Here is an 8,916-nt window from a genome sequence, read left to right as displayed (position 1 = left end):
GGACTGTTCATATTAAATATTCTTACAGCTGAACGGATGTATACAGCTCCTAAAGTCCTTTTACCAATCAGAGTTAATAAATGCCAATGAAGACTTCTGTATTTTGTTCAATAACAACCACAGTTTTTAGTTGTTTGTGTGGGGTGTTTTTTCTCTGAATATTTAGTGCTGTAAAGCATTGGCTGAAAATTTATAAACTCTTCTGGAGCAAATGCCTCATTCCTTCAGCTGAATATTACAATAGTGGATGACAGAGGGAGGCAATTTCTTGAGTGTTCTCTCTCTCTCTTCGACCTCTGAAGCTTGTTTCTTGTCTGTGCTATCACTCTGCTTTGAGAAAAGAGCCAGGGAATGCCCTGTCTCAATAGAAGTATCCAGTCCAGAGGTTGGAGGAGACCCCTGAAGGAAGCAAGATATGGCTTTGACTCATCTCAGGCTTGGAAGAACACTGAATGTAGGTCTTCTGCTTTCTGGATGAGCACTTCAACCTCTTGTCCGTCATGGGCAGCCATAGGCAGTCTCCACCATTCTACCCTCTGAAGAGAAAAAAGAGAGCTGAAGATTTGCGCTCAAAGAACTGTGCCTCTGAGAACCACTATCCCCACTGTCTTAGTAAAGGTGGGTCTAAAAATCTTCACAGAATCAGTGTTCATACAACCAAGATCATCGTGTGACCCTTTGGACATAAGGAAAGGCCTGGCTTCGTATTCTTCCTACTAACTCTGATAGCAAACTCCCTGTGAAGCTCTGCTGGGCCACAGAAAGTCCTGTGGATATCCTCCTGAAGCTGCTTTGGCCATCCCCCAGGAGAGGAGGACCACCACTGACAACAGGGCAGGCAAAGCCTCCAGACTTTTTGCCTCACCCTCAATTTAGCTGTTCATAGGTGGCTCTGCCAACTTGCCAAATTGGTAGAAGTTAATCCCTCCTAGGCAATCATGGGACTTCACTCCCAGAATGCTGCTCCAACTTTCATCCTTAGCCAGCACAAGCTGGCCTCACTTGCACTCTGAAAGCACCTGCACCTTTTTTTTTGCAAGCCACCATTTTACTAAGGATGCATCACACCTTGATAGTGCTTCTTTTCATCCACACAGCTGTGTGTACTTGATGGTGATGTGAAGGATTATTGCCTCATTCCAGAGACGGGGAAAATGGAAATCCAGGCAATTCAGCTTGCTTTCAATACAATTCAGAACTGGAAGAAATACAGCATTGCAGCTAACATCTAGGTGAACATTTCAATATTTCTGGTCAGTTGGAGAGGACTAACTTCATATTTTATAATTAAGAAAAGAGCAGAGCAGGTTTTAGAAATGCACACTCTGTGGCCACAATTAATACACCCCATAATATCTATCAGCAGACTTAGAGGTGGGAAGGAGGAAGAAAGGAGAGGGGGAACCATCCTGGTTTTCTTGAAAACAATGAAGTGCTGTCTTGAGTTTTCTGCAATTAGGAAATCACCTACAAGAACATTTTTCCCCCTAATATTGTTTTTGTGTACGGCATTTTTCCTCTTGTTAAAGCTGATTGAATACTGGGGATTTCAAGAAGCAAGTAAGGCACTAGCAGGAGGCCTAAGAAACCTCCTGGAGCAATGGTGCTGATTCAAGAACTCATGTTTCTTGTATCAGTGGTCTTGTTTGGGGTTTCTTGGAAAGCCACACTAACCTTACTCTGGCTTTCTAAAAAAAAAAAAAGCATGCACCACAAAATCACAGCCCGCTAGTACTTGTTGCAGCGCATATTGCTTTCATTTGTGTCCTTGAAAGACACCGTATTTCTTTACCCACAGTTTTTCCTCTCTGTGGGCTGAGGTATGTCTGAGCTCAGAGGAGCTTGCCTGAGCTGTGACTCTGCTGTGTGCCATCTGGGCCTGCTCTTTCTTCACAAAGGGCTGCAAGGCAGGACATGTCAGCTGAATTTGGCAGGCTAACAAAAGCCATTTGGATGCTATAAGGAAAACAACTGCTCCATGGTTTGGAAGCTCTTGCTGGATCGCACGGTGAATCAGAGCGTGTCCCTCACTGTTTCACAACAGCTCTGCTCCTAAGAGTACAGCCTTGCAGCAAGGCCAAAAACAAGCCTTGTGGCACATGGATTTTCATCTTGTAATAACAGCTTCATTTGCCAGACATGAGGTACATGTCCTCCAGTAATATGTGATGAAACGTAAATTGTGCATGTTCTGTAGCCTCACTGCCCGTGCTGGCAGCCTCTCCTTGGGAGCCTCAACAGCCCTGCACACCATCATGCTTAAGTTTCCTCATACACCCCCTGACAAAGCCATTCTTGAGGCCACAGGTTTCACCTACAACCCACCGGCAGTATCTTATGTGATCTTTATGGCTGTTAGCCAGGGTAAAATATGTGAGCAGGTGTTGAGGGGACAAAAAATCAGAAAAAACCTCTTGTGAGAGTGAACAGACTAACTTGCCCTGAGAGACAGGGCTTCCTGACCTCAGACCCAGGCCATTCATCTCATTTACAGCACCACTGCAGTGTGCCAGTGCCCATGCCACTGGTGAGAAGACCATGAGCAGATGTGAACCCCAAACTGGAGCAGCCTCTGCCTTCCTCTTGCCAGTGGGATGGCAGCCATCAGCTTCCTGGGGTGTCCTGTCAGCACTGACAGAGGATGGGGGGCTCTGGCTTCTTGCCCAGCAAGCCCTCAGGTGTGAGGATGGCCTGGCACCGAAGCCTGCAGGAGCACCATCGATACAGATCCCGTGCTTTTGGCTCAGGATGCCACAAGACTCCTCAAGGCATAGGGTGGGAGCTGGCAGAGAAGTGTGAGGGCCGGGCTCAGCATGTGACTTTGTATGGGACAAAGGTGGTGGTGAGGAAAGGCAGGGGGATTGGCTGGGCTTGGCCTGGTGTTAGGCTGGGTGACAGGAAGATGGAGTGAGCAGGGTGGGACAAGCTTCATCCTGAGGTGTGACCAGAGACAGACCCATGACCACTGCTGGTCAAGGTGTTGGCCATCTCTTTACATTTTGATACCTACTGCCGTCAGTGGTGGCACTCAAGTTAACTTTGAGCACCTCAGGTCTAGGAGGGCACTCACATCCTGCAGGGCCTCAGGCAATCCCGAGCTCCAGAATCCCGTGTGATGTCAGTGAGCTGCTGATCTGGCCAGGGACAGACACTGGGCTGAACATAGCAAAAGAGATAGGTAGCAACAGCTACTCTGTTTTCTGAAGCAAATGAATCCTGTTTGTTGAATTCCCTCTGCTGCCTGGATGGCAGGAGTCTGTGGCTGCCGGCAGAGCCTGCAGGTGAGGCTGGCAGCAGGCTCATCTCTCAGTCCATAGATGCCGTTGCACATCATTGCTGTCACTTTTGGTGACTGACAGAATGCCAAGGATGAAATGACTGAAAAAACTACCTGCAAAAAGTATATCTGTATGGCTCTATTTAAGAAACCTATGCATTATGGACTACAAAATATTATAGTGTGAATGCATTCTTCCCACAGCCCCATTTTCCATATCCAGTTGCCTGCAGTGTCTTTCTCTTTTCCCATCACAAGTGCTGGCTGTGATTCACTTCCTTTGTAGAATTTGTTTTCCATTCTCTACTTGTTGGATGCTTCTTCTACCATATTCAAAGGATTTTTCCCTGAGAATATGTTGGGCATTTTTTAAAGTGCTAGGGGAGCTATAGGCCTGAAAGACAAACCAAAACTCATATAATTTGCCTCTGCATTTTTTTAAATGATAAGAGATGACAAATAAAATATCCCTGCTTAGTACTTTTTTGCTAACTAAAATACAGCCGGTCCTAATGAGAGAAAAAATTGTAAGCTAAATTAGCGCAGATGAGATGCCATACAGCTTGTAGAGAGTCTTGAAAACAAGGTTTCTTTCTGTAAATGCAATCTTTTATTATAACTTTGAACAAAGTTTTCTACTTGTACAAAAGATTTAGTAGTCAAAGAAAGTGGGACATCCATTAATACATATAGATGTTGGTTTAGAAAATACTGTATGAGTAGAATTTGAGAAAACAATGCCTTATTTTAACAGTTGTTCTGTTTTTTCCCCAGGAGTATTTTTACTGCGCATTGACTTTTTTTCCATGAGTTTTTATTTCAGAGTTAACATTACAATTTCTCCCAGATCAGTAATAATGTAGTTGTACTGCTTGCTGAGAGGACAGAAGAATGAACTGCAACTTCAGTTTTTTCATAGCTGATTCATAGGCCAAAAGAGAATGAATCTTTTATGTACCACTGCCTCCTGGTATTTTGAAAGAATACATATTTTGAAACAGCTGAGATTGCAGTTACTTTTCAAATACAAGTGAAAAACATCCTAGCTACGTGTTAATGTTTTATTCATTGCTATATGTAATATTAATGCAAAATACTTCCACTTCTCAGTTAGAAATCCTATTAACAGTTTGTGAGGTTTCAGCAATTTCAGATGTCATATTTGAGAACGTGGATTTTAAGCAGTGAGTCAGCTGTTATCTACATCTACAGCTAAGCAGTATGGCTGGAATAACACCTTTTTGACTGGTTTTCCTAATTATTTGTGTGCAAAATCTATTCCCTTTCACACCCATGAGAATTAAGGAAAGATGCTGACAATAACTACAGTGGAGAATTACTGTTTGTAGTTAAACCTGCAGACACAGTGATCCTTTGTCTGGAATGCAGTAAAAACCAATGTGTATCAAATTTCAACGTTGCCTAATTTTCCAGCAGTTGATTCTAATTGGAATTGCTCTTAAGCCTGACTTATTACACCATTCTTTTCTATTGCTCTGAGCAAGCATATAGATTGCTTTACAGCTGCTTGATGCTGATTCTCAGTATTCTTTTCAGCAATTTGAAATAATGTCTTGAGTCACAAGTCAGTCTTGGCCAGAATTCCTTTTCAATATCAAAGGGAAAAAAATCTGTTTTAAAAACAGAACTGTGAAAAAGCATAAATTTTCCCAGACATTCTAGATACTTTTTTTTCTCCAGCTTCAGACTATGGGAATGCATTCTGTAGTCTGTAATTCTATTCCCATACAATGAAAATTAATGTAAACTTTTATTAATATCAACAGTGGAATTAAACTGTTAGGAAAACACATACTGCATTGGTAGTACAATGGAATATAATGAGGCATTTTCTTACATACTCAAATAAAGAAAAAAAAGGTAGTACTTTGCATTTAAATGCTCCTTCATCTTAAGTTTAAAGTGCAATATTTCAGGTTGACACTTATGGAGACTTTAGCTCCTATCCTCCCTTTGCCAGTTAATGTGCTAATATAATAAGGCAGAGGAGGCCTGAGGTCAGGCAAAGCCCACTGGCAGCTAAGCTGTCCTGAAGCCACTGCTCTGCAACCTGCTCCAAGCACAGGAAAATGTCCCTGATGCAAAGAGCACAGAGTTGTTGTGAGGTCTCATCAGGACAATACTGAAACGAGGATAAGTCAGTGGCTGTCTTGATTGTTAAGGTTATACTGCAGAGATTTTATGTTTTGTAACAACACAACCAAACCCAGTCCTACTTCCTAAATGGTGGCTTGTCTGCTCCTGAGAGCCCAGGAGAATCCCAGTCACTTTCTGACATGTGTAAGGCTGCCATCAGTCCAAGTCACCTGCCCTGTCTGGACAGGGGGCAATTGCTGTGGTGTATTTGCATCCTTTCTGTGGCCATCCCATAATAGTGACTCCATGGAAAACAGAAATTAAGGAAAACCCACATTAAACCAACAGACCCAGATGGAAATCTCTCTGCCTTTAGCCAGCTGGTTTGTTCTCTGGGCCTCATAGTCTCAACAAAACTTGCTGCCCTAGCATGCACCCAGGAGAGAGACCTTTCTCAGAGAAGCTACCTTAAGCCCAGGTTTTCTTTCACATCTTCAGCTGTGTCCAACAAGAATTAGTAGTGAGGGGATTTATTTTGGACAGTGTGAACAAGAAACTTCCTCTTGAGGCTGTAGTTCAGTCTGGTTGAATGACAAATACTTCCTAGGCAGCTGGATAAAACTCCCCCCAAGCTATGTGTGTCAGGGCATGGGATACCCAGGCACAGCCTGTCTGAGGCTCTTACATCCCCAGCTTCTAGCTACAAGTTAGACAACAAGCTGCTCTCTGTTGGCATTGTTCTTTCTGATTTGGTGGAGATTTCTGTGATTTATTCAGAAGAAAATATGACCAATGTATTCATACATTGAGACTTTTTACATCTGTTTGTTTCTGAGAAATCAGTGAGACTGAGTTAAAGGTAAGTCGTAGTTCAGCCACAGAAACACGTCTCCAGGCTATTCTGGGCAAACAAGATTATTTCTTTTCAGAGTTCCTGAACCTGCTGGGCAGAAGGCAAAACTGCTCTGTCGTAGTTTAAGAAACACATGGAAATATTTTCCTTCTATCTGTAATTGATGCTTTTCTTCCTTCTTATTATTAATACGGCATTATACCTTAAAATGTGCAGTGAATGTGCTGCAGCAGCGGTGTGCCCTCTGGCTGGCCAGCCATGCAGGCTGCTGGGGGAGGCCATGCCAGGGTGAAGGCAGGGGAAAAGCTGGCAGGACCAGGGCCCCATTTCCTCCCTCGCCTGGGGACCCATTCCAGCCATTCCTCGCCACAGCGCTGCAGGTAGCACAGGGCAAATAACTCTGGGCTCTGAGCAAGACAGCAAATACAAAAATGACCATGAAAATTGCCCAACCGGTTAAATCTGGTTCCAGCCGGGAGCTGAAGTTCTACCTTGAAACACTTAAATCCCATTTGGACGGCATAGATTTACATTCCAGATGAGGAATTAATGGCTTTCGCACAATATTCTCAGCAGAGATGCCCCAGCATACCAACCTCTGTGTTTTCGGTAGATGGAATTTGTAATTCCTCCAGGAGCTGCATTCTTCCGAGTGTTACTTCTATTTTTGGACTCACTACTTGCTTTATTTAGGGAGGAAAAAAAAAAAAAAAAAAAAAAAAAAAGAGAAACCAAAAACCTGTGCTCCTGTCAAATTGTAGATGGTATATGAGTCATCTATATAACACTAAACCATACTTCTCTGTTGTGGTGCAGTTCATCATCATCACAAAAGGGTTTACAGAAAACAAACATAGATGACAGTCTGCTCTTAAGCTTCCTGTGTTTAATTCTTGTGCATATTTATCCAGCTGAACAGTGTACTGTTGAAAAATGGATTGTTATTAAAATGTTGGGTGTTGCAGTAGCTGCAAAATCTCATGTGTTTTTGCTAATAAAAATGAATGCCATTCCTCTGACAATCTTTGGCTGCTTATCTGTAGTCATCTGCCTGCATAGTAATCGTGTGAATGTTACTGACAATCCTGAAACTTTGATGAATAAAATGTTTTTAAGATTTTAAGACTGCCTTGTAGACAGCAAAGCCTGTTCATTTAAATGCTTTAAAACACACATCCTTCACTAAGTATCACCAGTGGTTTTGAGCCTTGAGCATAATAGAATATAGAAATTTATGAAACAGAAACACAGTCATGCAGAATATAACCCATTTCCTGTAGTCTGCATGCCTATATAGCTTGTTAGTAGTGTTTCCCAAGTGGGAATCATTTACTTTCCAGTTTTCCCTGTTCCCTTTTTATTGTTTATCTAGTTTGGATATTGACAAAATGTTTTGAATCACCTGGTTCCTTACAGAAATCTTTATAGTTTCAGGCTTTTTAGAAAACCTTTACGAATTGTTAACAGCAATTGCATTTGTAAAATGGTATGTAGATACATTTCCTACTGAAAGGCAAGACGAATAGAGTATCTAGTTCTTTCAGACATTTAAGGTCTGCAAAACTCACTCATAAGGAAAACTCTCTGAGGAGCTGCTCCTTGTTCTAAGGAGCTCTGCTCTCCTCCATGATCCCTCTCATGTGAGCTGGCAGGAGGCTATCATCTCCTCTCACAGGCACCATTTGCTAGGCTAAGGGAGTCTGTCCTTCCTCCTCTCTTCTTGCAAAACTGTCATTTCCCCCCCATTGCCCTCACAGCCCCTTGCTGCACCACTTATACCTGGAAGACCTGAGCCTGGTACTGCAGGGGAGCTCCCACCCATCCCATCACCCTTTCCTGACAGGGACTTGGCCTAACATGATCTATTGCCATGCTTGCAGCCTATGTATTCATGTTGTCTCTTTTCTCCTTGGTTTTAGGGAAGGCCTTGTCCCCAGGCTGTGACATTTACAAAAGAAGGCTCAGAGATGTGGTCTGAGACTGGAGTAGGCTGAGATGTGGTTCTCTCAGTCTTCCTGCCCAATTTGTTCCAGTGTCCTGAGGGATATGGTGTTCTTTCAGGTAGAGAGGGAAGGACTCCTTCTTTGCTTCAACTGCCCATCTCAAACTTCAGGGCTGCAGTCTCTGCTTCGATGTAGTGTGTTTATGGGACTTTGCCACAGAGTATTTGTGTGTATAAATTATTCAGGTATTTCAAGATGAGGTAGCAACTGGAAGGAGTTGGAGTGGCAGATAAATGCTGGGCTTAGGCAGCCTAGTTCACTTGGAGTTTGAACTTTTCTCATGCATCTTTGCTATATACCATGATAAGCCTATGAAAGAGCTGGCAATTCCTATACAAAGGGAATGCTTCCTGTGCTGCAGCATGGGCTGATTAATTGAGGATTTAAAAGAAATGCAGAATAACATCCAGATTTTCAAGTGTATTTAGGTTCTCTGTTCCTATGGGCAAATACAAGACAGACTGCCAGTATGACAGGAGACAGTGTAATGGTAGGATATTATGCAATTAAGGCTCTAATAAAATGCATATGCCTGTGGGAGGATGAGTTAAGGTTGCCCAGGCAATCTTATTTCTGGCATTATCTATATTTTCTGCAATTGACTACAACCTACACATTCACACATCATAGCTCTCTGTTGTACTATGCAGCTATGACTTGAATTTGCATCCTTCTTGCTAAAAAAG

The sequence above is a fragment of the Onychostruthus taczanowskii genome, unplaced genomic scaffold, assembly GCF_017590055.1.
Source record: "Onychostruthus taczanowskii isolate IOZ18803 unplaced genomic scaffold, ASM1759005v1 scaffold2, whole genome shotgun sequence".
In the NCBI taxonomy this organism is placed as follows: domain Eukaryota; kingdom Metazoa; phylum Chordata; class Aves; order Passeriformes; family Passeridae; genus Onychostruthus; species Onychostruthus taczanowskii.
Note: the sequence above shows the minus strand (reverse complement) of the source record.